The 13,590-nt window shown below is 49.2% G+C and overlaps 1 protein-coding gene across 1 annotated transcript in view; it reads left to right on the forward strand.

Annotated features, from left to right (window-relative positions):
• LOC107319466 (uncharacterized) overlaps positions 1–13,590 on the forward strand; it is an 83,425-nt gene that overhangs the window by 67,604 nt on the left and 2,231 nt on the right. The window contains exons 5-7 of the mRNA XM_085551343.1: positions 3,243–3,336; positions 7,199–7,344; positions 11,437–12,135. The gene's annotated coding sequence lies outside the window, so the exon portion shown is untranslated. The remainder of the gene's footprint in view (positions 1–3,242; positions 3,337–7,198; positions 7,345–11,436; positions 12,136–13,590) is intronic.

Below are 13,590 nucleotides of genomic sequence, written 5' to 3' on the forward strand. Positions count from 1 at the left end.
TTGTCTTTAAGTTTTGGGGTTAACAGGCTTTTGAGATTAGTGAAGTATTTCATACCTTATATAGTTATCATTTCATTTTCTGTCTTTACACGCATAATATATTTATTGTTCAGTAATATTCTGCCTACATTTTAATGTTTCTCTCTGCAGCCAAAGGGCAAAAAACATCTAATTTTCCCAGCACTGACTGAAGGTGATGGCATTTGTGTGTAACTGTAGTTCTGCATCCAGTCTTTGTTCAAGTCTCAGGGGATGGATTAGGTATCACCGGGCAGAGCTCTGTGGATGTCAATGAAACGAGAAGGGAACTTGTCAAAGCCTGGCTGTCACAGTTACCTAGATCTGCCCTTGACTGGAGAGCTGTTACTCTCTCCGGTCTTTGCTTTGCTCTCCCTGACCTCTTGGCATGGCTTGGAATGACAAAGCATCCTGTGTGCACTTTTCTGCCAAGTGTGGGTGCAGGTGTCTCAGAAACAAGCCCTGAAGTGTCCACTGATAGCACATGGTGGTAGAAGAGCTCAGTGCCTCTGCATCCTTGCAAGGAAACTGGAAGCACTGCTATCCAGTGCCCTGCTCTCTGCTATGGGGCAGACTTGAGGGCACCTGGAAACCAAGCAGAGCAGTGCCAGCAGCACGGGCAGCTGCAGTGTTTGGTCTTGCAGTGGTCAGAGCTCTGCAGAACCGCTGCAGGAATCTCTCTCTGTGTAGTGACAAGCTTTTAATGCCTCTGCATCTCAGCTTTTACTCCTCCTTCCTCCTTGCCTTGTTATTTTTCCTTTTGACCACTTTTCTATGCTCTTAGGTCAAGGGTTTGCCCTTTGGAAAGAAAAAGCTTAGCTGAAAATTAAGAGGTTTAATCAAAGCTTCTCCAGACAGCATGAACAATCAGCAAACATCGAACTGGAGAAAATGAAGGGCCGTTCAGATGGGAACAGAAGGGGCCCACAGAACTCCCTTTACAAAGGATTTGGTGCCATTTCCACCATCCCACGTGCCACACTCATTATTGCTGAGGTTGAGGGTGAAACCTGGGAGGTGGACAGCAGTGGGGCAAGCGCAGAAGCAAGCAGCGGTTGCTTTTCAATACCAGCACGGTTGGTGACATGTCCAAAGGTTGCAGGAGCTCGCGGGAAGTCTGGGGCAGATGTGCTCTGTTTACTGCCGACATGCACAGTTCTTCTGCAAGAATTGTACTCAATCCCTCCATAACAAAGAGTGTGTGCACTTCCTGTACTTTCACATGCCATTTGGCTGCTTGGCATCATTTGTCCTACTCAAAGCATGTCAGTACTTGGCACAAAGGTACAAGCAATAGCAAGAGAGTTCTCCTCCATTTTAAAGAAGCATGTTTTTCTATCTCATCAGGGAGATACCAGAGCTATTATCTGCTAACCTGGATGACCTCTTCGCCCTTCAGCCGCTGCCACAGCCCTCCCTTGTCTGTGACTGTGGAGGTATAATCAGGATTTGCTGCTCCATGCTCTGGGTGGTGCCTTCCAAAGAAACACGTGCTAACTGCCTGCTGCCCCCAGGTGTGGTGGGCACTGGTTTATTTTGGATGTCTGTGTGCAGCGTTGAGACTGTCTGGAGTAGCTTGTGCTTAACTTGGAGTGTCAGTTGTCTACATGCAGGAGACCCCAGAGGCCATTGCAAGTGCCTGTGCTCTGCAAAATGCATGTATTGTCATTGTTCACAGTGGCCTGCACACATGGCCGTGAGCAGAATGTAACAAGGGCATGCAGGGATCTTCTGGATTCAAGCTGCTTTTTTGCAAACAATTCACCTCTGCCCCATCTGTTACTGCACCCTTCCCAGTAGAGGAGGTGGCGTGTGCTCTTGATGCACACTGTTTTTCGCTTGGACAAGGGAGGACTGTGGGTGCTGAGCTCCTGTCTTACATTCCCCTGCTGGTGCTGGTATTTTGCAGCAGTAAGGCAGAGACAATGAGCTCTAGCGTTCTGTCTGAGGAGAGTCTGGGTGGGGGGAGAGGGAAAAAGGCTGTTAGATCTATTGTGGGCAATTTAGATTCAGAGACATTTCATCTGCAGTTCCCTCAAGTGTTGAATTGAATAAAACCAGCAGCAGCAGTGGAAGAGGAGGTGGGGGAAGGGCTCTGAGCACTCCCAGCGAAACAAAAAGACACAGCTCGTAAAACAAAACAAAACAAACAAACAAAAAAAAACCAACAGAGAACTGCATCCTTGGGCTGAAAACACAGGTCCACAAAGAAAGGGACACATGGCAGAGCCCACTGGGCAGACAGAGAAGGCCCTGGCTGGGCTGGCACTGCTGACAGCTCCCAATGCTCTTGAGCAGCTTACAGGGTTTTACTCCTGGGTTTGGGGATTTTCTAAGAGCTTCTTCTTCCAGCTATAGAATCCAGCAGGAAGAAAAGGGTTCATTTGTTGTTCAAAAAGTAAATAAAATCTACTTCACCTTGTAGTGCTGCAGGAGAAAATTGCAAAAGTGAAACCCTGAAAAGGCTTAAAAATTCAAAAGACAAAGTAACATAGCACTTACAGTCATATAACACTTGATGTTTTGGGAGCTACTCAGGGTTCCCAAATGATGCCATTGGATGGCTGCTCTGCCCTCAGCATTAGGTGTTCCAATTCATTGCCTTTGCAAAGGGAGCCACGGCTGGCTTTCATTTCTGGATGTGCATTGCAGCGTTTCTTTCTCTGGGTCTGCCTGTCCTTCCCCAGGCTCAGCTGAGGGCTGTCTCACACAGCCCCTGAGCCCAGCGAGGCTGGGAGCAGTGTGCGTTCTTCTGGGAGAATAAAAGTACAGCAGAAAGTCAGTTCCTGGGGGGTCTGCCTTGTTTGAGTTCGATTGCACTGCTTTAGTGTTGCTGATTCCAGCTTCTTATTAAGTCACAGGGAAGCAGCAGTGTCTCCAGGCTGCTCTGTAAATTTGCCTCTTGATATCTGTGGCACTATACTGTGATGCTCTGCTGGCAGCACAGCCCACTGCTGACTGCACCCTTCTTCGCTGCAGCTTTCCAGGTGTGTCCCAGCTGCAGGGACGTGTACCCCTCAGGCAGAGATGCAGTTTTACTGGCAGACACAGTCCTTGCACCAGCTGCATGCCTCCAGCTGGGAAGGGGGGGCACTGGGGTGAAGGGCTGCTCTGCAGCAGGAGAGGAGCAGCCCTGCTCCTCAGCACTGCCCAGGCTTTGTTTCAGTTTGTGCTCCTTCTCAGCAAGGTCTCTTCAGTTGTTTTTTTTTTTTTTCCCTGCTCAGGCGTCCTGCTCCACCCAAACAGCCTGCAAGGCTCACAGGGTACAAAGCCAGGCACTCCGAAGCAGCCGGCTCTGGATGTCGCTCCCATTCTCCAGTAAGTATCATGTTGGCTGCATGGGGAGCAAGGCTTCTGTTAGGGTGCTGCCTTTCTGTTTCATCAGGTGCTGCAGTGATTTAATCTGATGTAGCTGTACAGAAAACCTCCATCTGGCCAGGCCAGCTCAGAGATTTTATAAATGCTTACACAGCAGCAGCAGCAGCAACACAGCTGTCAGCACCTATTCAGGCACAAGGCAGAGCTTTAACATGTGTTTATTAGTATGCACTCACTAACATGTCCTAAGCTCTCCTGTTACCAGTTGCGGACATTGCATGTGGGTAAGATGACAGTCCTGAATGGCCTCGTGCTCATGAGCCACAACTCGCTGCAGGTCGGTGCAATGCAGCCTTTGTTAGCTTCACCTCACTCACTGTGAGCCTCATCTGTGTGGGGTGCACAAGTACCTGTCAGGGAAGTCCCATGGGAATACAGCACAATGTCAGGAACTGGTCTGTAGCAATAATGGGAGATAGCAGTAGGTCTGCTGGTGCCGGGGCAGCTGCGCGCACTGCTCAGTGGTGGATGAGCATACAAACGGGTGCTGGTATGCAGCAGCAGGGAGGCAGTTCAGAGGGGACATGCAGGAGGAAGCCAGCTGACCCCGCTCTCCACACTGCAGAAGCCCTTTAGATGAAAGGAGAGGAGATCAGCCCCCAGAGCAGACATCTGACCGGCACTGACATTTGTGGTACACCCGGATTGCTTGGGCTGGCTCCCAAAACCATGTGGGCTGTGACTTGGTCGAGCGCTGTGCTTACATTAAAATGTCCTCTGGCTTTGCTGATGCTCATGCAAAAGCGCATGCAAAAAAACAAAATTGAGAACAGAATGACGGGTTGAGGACTCCTCAGGTCAGACCCCAGTACCTCTCGTTTGGGTCATTCCAGCCATAACACAGAGGTCTTGATGATGGTCTGTGTCCCAAGGCCATGGGAGCCTGATTAGCTACCATTTGTAAATGGCTGAAGAAGTCTTACCGTGAATCTAAGACCAGAGAGCAGAGAAAAAGGGAGGCTGGCTTATGGGCATGTATTATGCTGCCCTGATTTTCTTTTGGTGTTATCGATCGAGCATCTTGCTAAGATACAGCCTTGCCTGCTGTAGTGGTTTAATTCATTTTTAAGCATCATTATTTTTCATGTTGTGGTCTCCCCTTGCTTGGGGTGCTTCTCATTGCCCATCCCCAAAAACATCCATTCCTGTCTGTGTTTCCAGGCACGTGCTGCTCCCACATGTGTGCGTGTGCACACCAGGGAGATGGAGAGGCAGCTTCAGCTACACTAAGCAATTAAACTCCGGTAGCTCAGGGATGAGCAGGAGGCCATGATTTTCTTTTCCTTTGCAGTAATTGCCTCTGCAATCAGCTTTGATCACCCGAGAGCAGAGGAGATGAGTGCTGCAAGTTGACATCAGTGGTTTTAATATATCCATTTACATATACAGGAGCAGTGCAGCATACAGCTTTCCATAGTGCCTCTGACCTGAAACCATCGCCGCTCCATAGACACCTCATTTAATTTAATACTTCACCGCCACTGCGGAAGCCACAGGACGGGGATGGGAGGGGGGATAATCAAGCCCTCACTCTCTTGCTCTCTGTGAATGTCTGTAGAAATGACATGAAAGTAATTGCTTTTGAAAAGCAAAGCAGAAATGGCACAACTGATTCCACTTAAATGAGAGGAGAAGGAGTGGGGGCGGGAGACGCTCACCCTCACCATGCCACCTCCTGCCTGCTGCAAGCAGAGCACTCCGTGGGTCTGTGTGGGGCCAAAGGAAGGGTGGGCTTGGCTCCCAGTGGTGTGGGTGAGGGAGGTGAGCTCCAACGGGCAGCACTGCGTTGAGCAGGATGCCGCCCTTCAGCTGCCCCAGACCCACAGGCAGATGCTGCTTCATGTGGCTGTGTGACAGCTGTTGTTGCAGGCATTTCTGCTCCTTGAAGACTGGTAGAGAGCCGCATGACACTGAGCATCCAGGAATTATTCTGCCTCCAGAACACACTCACCTGCCTTGCAGCTGGCAGGGGCTGTTTTTCCTGCATGCTATACTGTCCATTAAAATGTCCTCTGGCTTTGCTGGTGCTCATGCAGAAGCGCATGCAAAAACAAAAGTGAGAATAGAATGAGGAGTCAAGGACTCCTCGAGTCAGGCCCCAGTACCTGCCAGCTCCTCTCCATCTCCAGCCCATCTCAGATTAGCTGTGTGGGTACAGCTTCAGGCCTGTGGGCAGCTGTGGAAGGCATCCCATGTTCTACACAAAGGTGTCCTTTACCACTGCAGAGTACAGGCACACGATCACATGCACACACACTTAGATCCACTCAGAATTTAAATGCTTCCTTTGTTTTGTCGGTGCAGATCATGCTGGACAGCTGTAACCTTTCTCACTGTGGGGCTGAGTGGTTTACGTGCATACAAAGTGTGGCTTGGAGGAATGCAGGCCACTGCCCTGATAACAGTCTTCAATATGACTTTAATGTAGACATTAAAATCATTTAATGTTAATTACATGCAAATTGATTATTAATGTGTTTAGTGAATGTTGACAGCTAGGTGATGGTCTTCAGTAAATATCTTTTACATGATCAGTTAATATTTAATTAACAGCAAAATTCTCTCTACATTTAGTAAGACAGTGAACAATAATTGGGGCCCTCAGTGGCTGCGTGTGCTCTGGGATACCCACGATGCTGGCAGAGCCCCTCATGCCTGGCAGCAGTGTGGGTGCGGGCAGCAGGGCCAGCAGAAGGCATTTAGGGCTGAGACTGTGTGACTCAGTGCAGCACAATGGGCCCACAGAGCTCAAGGTGCTCCTCCTGCCCACACTGCTTGCAGACCAGGCTTGGCAAGTAGTCTGTGGTGTTGTGCCCCTCAGAATGTCTCATCTTTGTGATCCCGTAGATGCAGAGTGTCCTTTTCCCCAGAACGCTCGGCTGCTTCCTGCCGTCCATGAGAAGTGAAAGCAGCGCTGTTCTCACCTGCAGCACGATGGAGCCCTTTGTCATGGCCAGGCATGGCACAGCCTCCGCCAGCATCACCGAGCAAACCAGTTCTCAGGCCATGTGGGCATTGTTTTCTCTTGTCTCCCTATTGTGAGCAGGGCAGGAGCCATGTGGTGCCCTTGCTGTGCTCCGTGTACCACCAAGTGCAGAGAGGAGCAGTGCCTCAGAGGTTCCTGTCAGTGCTGGAGGAGCAGTGCTGGAGGCCACAGCAGCACCGCCAGCTCTTGAGGATCAATATCTGCATCTTGTCATGCTAATTGCATTTTGCTTGACATTCCCGATTCTTTCCCTCTCCCTCATGGTGTGAACTCTCTGCAGCTAGAATGCCAAGAAGCGGGAATGCCAAGAAATGAGAACACCAAGCCCTCCAAGCCCACTGCTGTTACAGCAGGACAGGAGGGCAGAGCCAGCCATGGGCACTGTGCTCCCTTCCCCTTCGCTCACAGAGGAAGTGCCTGGAGGGGCCTTCATCCCAGGGCAGAGGAGCCTTGAGTTGAAGCACAGGGCTGGATCAGGCACCGGTTATTCAGCCATCAGTTATAACTATGGGTGTGCTCAGTTGCTCTCAGCCTTCCTGGCCCCCCCTTGCCCCATGTCCAAGGAGCAGGTACCCCATGTAGCTGTCTCCCAGCCTTCCTGGGGCATATCCAGGTATGCACCCAATCACACCCACCATATTGGCTTCCTGTCCCCAGAACATCAGGTTTTTGCAGCTGGTGTGCGGGGGTGTCTCCTCCCGACAATCCCCACCCCCAGCAGCATCAGGCCTGTGCTGTTCAGGGTTTTGTTAAGCCGTTTAGTATTAATTGATTTTTTTTTCCATTTTTTCTTTCTTTCCCTGGGCGGGTCAATAGCTGGATGCTCAAGAGCAGAGGATCTATCAACTGCAGACCAAGCAGAGGCAGAGGCAGGCAGAACCGGAGCAGTAATGCAGCCAGATCCAGCAGCTCATCCAGGAGCTGGAGGCCACCGCCAGCTGCAGGAGGAAGCTCGGACACAGGTAGGAGAAGATGCCAGCGTGGTCTGTCTTGGCAGGCCAGGATTTGAACTTTATTTAATGCATTCACGGCAGCGGTCATAATCTGCTGCTCCTGCCTAAATGACAGCATAAGGAAGGGCTAAGGATGCAAAAGTGAAGTCTGTCAATACACAGTGAGGAGGGAAAGTCCAGGGAACTGGGGAGATGGCTGCAGTTCTGCTGACTGTAAATAGGTGCTTGGACTGCACTTGACTGAGGATGTGACTGCTGTAATGCACAGATGTGCTGCGTGCTGATCCTGCTGCTTTTCTCCTGAGAGAGAAGGGGAATGGGCAGCTGGCAGAGAACACGAGGGAGCCCACACCTCACAGGACATGCTGCCCCAGCTGTGTAACAGTGACGTGTGTGAGCCCGGACAGAGGATGGTGTGTCTGAAATCCTGAGTTTGCTCCAGGACGAGCAGACATTTGCCATGGGAGTTGCTCTAAGGACCTGACAGGAGGCCTGCAGGGCAGTTTTTGTGCCTGTCATCTCTGTGCCATTGTCTGCTTGGTCCCCTGCCCTCATACAGCTCCTCTCTTCCAGCCCCTGTATTTCAGAGCTGCCAGGAGTGACACTGCTCAGACTGCACAATTCCTTCTGCGTGTGAATCTGGCTTGGGAGAGCACGCTGCTCACATGTCGGTTCAGCCTTGTGTTTGTCTGCCTGATGTCCACTCAGGCACCTTTAGTCATTAAAGGATTTTGACTACAGGCCGTGATCAGATCCAGATGGCAAACAGATTCTGGGATATGAAGAGAGCAGATCCTGAAAATCTGTGCAGGATTACTTGCTTAATCTGCATCATTCCTTCACGACACCTGCTTCTAATCTCTTTCAGCACCCCTTAAACCAGAAGAATTATGTCTATTTTAAAAACTTGATAGTGCAATATTCTCAGTGCACTGGAAGACAAAATCAGCCACGTGCTGCTGGTGCTGGAGTATCAGATCTCAGCGTGCTGGACAGCAGAATTTTGCTCAGCACAGCTGGCTTGTCCAGAAGGAGAGCAGCATTTTAGAATCCGAGTGGTACTTTTCTCCTTATTACTCAAAGTGGAAATGGTTTATTTCACTTAATTCGGTGATAGTGAGGTACGTTCACTTCATTTGAAGGAACATAGCTAGATATCGTTCCTTTTACTGCCATGTCATCCTTTGTTCTCACTGTGTGTGTGTGTGTGAAGAGACAGCACAGCATGTGGGCAGAACTGCATGTTGCAAGCCTGTTTTCAGACTGTCTGCTGGAGAAGACTGCTGCTGGCAGTTTGCATGCTTTGTCTGCTTGTGAGCATGAATGGAGGAGGATGAATGAATCTGTGAGTGTGTCACTGTGTGCCCACATTTTGTTCTCTGTATGTATACGGGTATCCATGCACTGATTTGTGCAGTGAGAGCATGGCAGGGAGGAATCATGCTTCTGTTTCTTCTTACAGTTACTCTGTCCCCCTCCCATCCTGTCCTTTCCATGTGTTGATATTGAGTTCAGGTGAGTCTAACTGCTTTCTTTTGGTGTGAAAGTGATGGATATAAAAACACAGCTCTTACCTTTCTCCTACCAGATTCCCAATCAAAGCACATCCTGCTCTGTTACATAAAAGTCTTACACTCTTTTTAGTCAGAACCGTGCTATACAGTGCTCTGTGTCTGACAGCAGCTTATGCCTATGCCTTGGAAAGAGGAAGAAAAGAAGACGCTGTACTGTTGCCCCAAGATGCTCTCCCATCTCTGTGGTTACGGAGATTCCTGAGTCCAAGCTGGACTCTTTGTGTTTAACAGCCCTTGAGGAATTTATATTGACAAACTATTTTTGTAACCCAGACATTATCCGGCTTCTGCAACAACTCACAGCAGCCAGTTCCACTGTTTAACCATACGCAGGATGCAGAGTCACTTCTTTTTGTTTATTCTGAACAGTCACCTGACATTTCCTGTTGTTTTATTGAAAGAGACTGTGACCAATCATTCTTTATTCACCTTCTATGTGACACTTGCAATTTTGTGTTTTCTTTCCATTGTCCTCCTCCCACACAGAAGGGCCTCAGCCTTTTTTTGTCTTTTTTTTTAAATTATTTTTTTTTTTACTAGGGAAACAATCCCATGATCTCTTCTCCCACCTCCTCCAGTTGTGCCAATTTTTTCCCCTTTTCTCCATTTTCCTCACAACTTGTACCAAGAGCTACTGACCCTCTCCAGGAGCACTTTTCTACCTCCACAGTCATGATTGTCCAAGATAGCTCTGGCTCACCAGCATGTTTCTGCTCATGTATGAATCCATTTCCTATCCTCACTAATTATATTTCTTAGAACTCACTCCTCGGGATGTGCCTGGCCTTCTCTTCTGCATGTGCCAGTGAGGTTTTGAGCCAGACACAGCTGCTGATAGATCTGTTGATGTGGGGGACTTTGTGCACCCAGGACTGGTAGTCCCAGGATGCCTGTAGCAGGGCAAACATACCAGGAGTCTGCAGCCGGGAGTGTCAGGTATAATTTAGCACTACGAATGTGAGTTATAGTCCTGCTCCTTAAGAAAGGCTGGCAGTGCAGCTCTGCCTGTTGGCTGAGACCCCCACTTGGTCATGAGCTCTCCTGGTGAATGAATCAGGATTTGGCATGTCATTGCTTAAAACAGCCCCCATGCTTATGTCTTTTTGAAATGGAATTGAGAAGGCTGTTAACCTCAGTCAGCCAGCTGTCCTCACCATGACCTGGATAAATCATCATATCAGAGCTCCACAGAACATTGTTCTCACTGCTCTGGAAAATGGAGCTGCAGGGAAAGGATTGTGCTTTCAGCTTACAGGTGCATGGAAGGCTTCCCTGCACCAGGGCTGTGCAGCAAAAGACTGGTGTATGGCCATGTGTAGCAGAAATGCTAAGTCAAGGCTTGAAGCAGTAACAGAGCAATTGGTGGGAAGGCAGGTCCCGCCCAGGGGAGCTCAGGTGCATGCAATGTACCCAAGTGACCAGAAGGGCTGGAGCCAGGACCCACCCCTTCCCAGACCTCATTTAAGTGTTGGCACTGGAGATGAGGGTACCTTCCCAAAGATTCCTGCCCACCTGAGGCCTTCTGAGGGTAAGCAGCTTTTTCTTCTTTTGTTTCTGCATCTATGGCTGCTGTATTTGGGCTTGTCCTCATTTGCTGTACCCTATGACTTTGCTACCCTGCTGTTATTGCTGTGCTTTCCATCATGTTATAGCATTACTCCATGCTGAGAGCCCTGGTAGTTCTCCAGGCTGGCATCAGGTCTTAGAGAGGTCTATTCTCTCCCCTGGGAGCCACCAAAGGAGTTATGCATTGCATTGTAGCTTGTAGAGAGGCAATGTGCTGTACTTGGGAGAGGGTGAGTTTCTACAGAGCCCCCAGGGAGCCACTGAGATATCTTATAGCCTGCCCCAGCTTGTGGCCGTATGGGGGCTGGTGAAGCACCAGGCTGGGCTGTCCCTAGAGCAGTCTCTACCCCTGAGCATAAACTGTCCAAGAAGGATATAGTGTTGTTCTATCTCCAGGCTGAGCTACAAAACACTGACCTGCTGGTAAGACTCATAGAAGAGCATCCAAACCCATGGCAGGCAGGGAAATCTCAGCAGCTCAAAGTCTGCCCTGTTTTTCATGTATGGAGCATCACATGCTGCTCTGAGAAGAACACCCTGCTTTTACGTGTCAGACTGACTGCTTAAAATGTGGTCCAAGTTTCTCCCTGCCAAAGCGCTTCTATGTACCTGTGAAGGGCTGAGGAGATCTGCTGCAGTGTTTGTCTAGGCCAATGTGTCTTTATCAGAGCCAACATCAGCAGCTGTAGGGAAAGGTGCAGGAAATTTACAGCAGATGGCTTAGAGCAGCTCACTCCAAAGGCCGATTTAGAGATTGGCTCATGCTCAGGACAAGGCACTTCTCTGCAAAGAGCTGTTTTGACTCTGGGAGCTGTTATCTGTACAAAGGCCTCATTACTTTATCTCAGAGGGCACTCATAGCTGCTGTCTCATTGTGTGGCAGTGAGTTCCACCAGGCAGGTTTTCTTTTGTTGTTTCTAATCTGGTTTTTTTTGGTTTTTTTTTTTTTTTTCCCCTCCAGTGTGACTGAGGGCAATCCCAATGCCAGCTGCATGTAGGAAACTCCTGGAAAGAAGAACAAAGCCATCGAGCCATCTGCTCTCCATGTCCACGAAGGCATGCACAAGAACTAATGGGTGTATCCTACATCAAGAAAGATTCAAGTTAGGAACAGCTTCTAATGGAGAGGAGAATAAAGCAGGTGAACATGCTGCCAGGGGCCTGAGGATTCAGCATCAGGAGATCTTCAAGGACAGATAAACAGAAGACGAGGCACCCATAGGTTCCCCTGTCACAGAACTGGAAGATGGGCCATCAACCTCTTGAGATTCCTGCCAGCCTTGCTCATTTCCTGTACCCAGCTTTGTTCATACCCTGAAACTCATTTGTCTTCTTCAAAGCCCCATCACAGAGTCTTCTTTAGCATTCACGTACTACCAACATATCTCTTGCCAGGGTGACTCCTCTCTAGAAAAGTGACTGTGCTTGAGCCTTGGATGGGTGCTTGCTTCCTACTGTGGTTCACCTAATATCCACGAGACTCAGTGCCTGCTTTGTGTTGTAAGTGGTGTCCCATCTTGAGATGCATTGCCCGTGTTCCTGTGCTGGATAGTAGTGTTGATCTGTGGAAATATTCCCTCTTTCTTGGAACCTCATTCCAATGCTTCTGCAGGCTTGTTCACAGAAGACTGCCTTCTGTCTCTCAATGCTGTTTTCCCAGGTAAATTCAGCTTTGCTTGTCTTCCTCACTAGTGGTGTTTCTTCAGCTCTCTTCACAGGGAACAAGGTTCTCTTTGTACTGATGCTGTGGGCTGAAGGACTCAGTGCACAGTCTGTCCCCTCCTGGCTCTCTGGAAGGACAAGCAGTTGCCTGATCCCTCATCCAGGAGCCTGAGCACTCACCTACCGACATATTCTGGGATGATGACTTGGTGCTCCTTCCTGTGTTCCAAAACAGGCCACTGCCTGGGATGGTACTGGGTAGAGATATGTTTCATAGGATGAGCAGGGGCCTCAGTGCAGTGGGTTTGAGACCTGGTACCAGGGCCTTAACTGGGCAAGGATGAGGCAATTGTACTTCTCAACAGAACTGCACAGCTGACAGTCTCTGAGCTGCTCTTTAGCAGTACATCTAGTGATCTGCGGTACTTTAGCTGGAGCTGGTGGGTGCCTTGTTCCTTGAGATGCCCTCAGGAAATTGCATGTGGAAAGAAAGCTGGATTCTCCCCTTTTACTACCTATTTATCTGGCCATAGGTTACCCAGTAGTCAGAACACATGCCTTAACATATGCTGAAGAGAGCAAGCAGAGCCTGAAGGATGTTGATGGATGACAAAGGCTCTGATACATACATTTGTATGACATGTGCTGCTGTGCCTCAGGCTTTGGCCTGAGCATTGCAGTTCCACCCTTGGTAGTAAACATACGCGTAGCTGAGGCAGAGATGGGAATGTAGATTTTGCTATCAGGACCTTTGGATTTAATTTCCATTCTTTGCTGTGTGTAGTTTACTTTATGTGCTGCTTTGCAAATGAGCTGCACAATAGCTATCAAAGACCACCTAAAAACAAGGTCAGTTTGATGCCACTTAGTTCTGCTGTGCAGTGGGGGGTCCGGGAGATGTGAAGTTGTGGGTCAGACCCATGGAAAGGTCTCACCTCTGCGCCCTGATGGCTGCAGGAGTCTACTGCCCTTTGCCTGCTTAGTGTTTGTGTGTAGTCATGGTGCTGGAGAAGTAGAATTGCTAGCTATCAGCAGTTGACCTACCTGGTCTCAGGAACCAAAAGCGGTGCAGTTTTCTTAATAAGATGTTGCTCACTCACAGAACCTTACACATACCTGTGGGGCAGCAGCCACTTGGATCGTAGGTCCTCAGTGGGAGGGTGGAATCAGCACATGTGTATCATATACCAGGACACAGAGCAGCTCCCACAGACACCCCAGCACTGCCAGTAGCTTTTATGGGGCTAGAAACAGCCACAACAGCCAGTGGGAACTGCAAGTGACATGTGAAGATGAAATGTGTAATGATGTGTGCTGACACTGAGGCAGAACCCCACCAGGCACCTGGGCCTGAGAGTCAGCTCCACAACAAATGTTAAAGGGAATAAAAGAAATGATGGAGCATCAACTAAAATGGTCTGCAAGGCTGATTTCTCTCCATCTAGTTTCTGAA

Source organism: Coturnix japonica, chromosome 6 (assembly GCF_054131305.1).
Source record: "Coturnix japonica strain WE chromosome 6, WE-NBRP24, whole genome shotgun sequence".
NCBI lineage: Eukaryota > Metazoa > Chordata > Aves > Galliformes > Phasianidae > Coturnix > Coturnix japonica.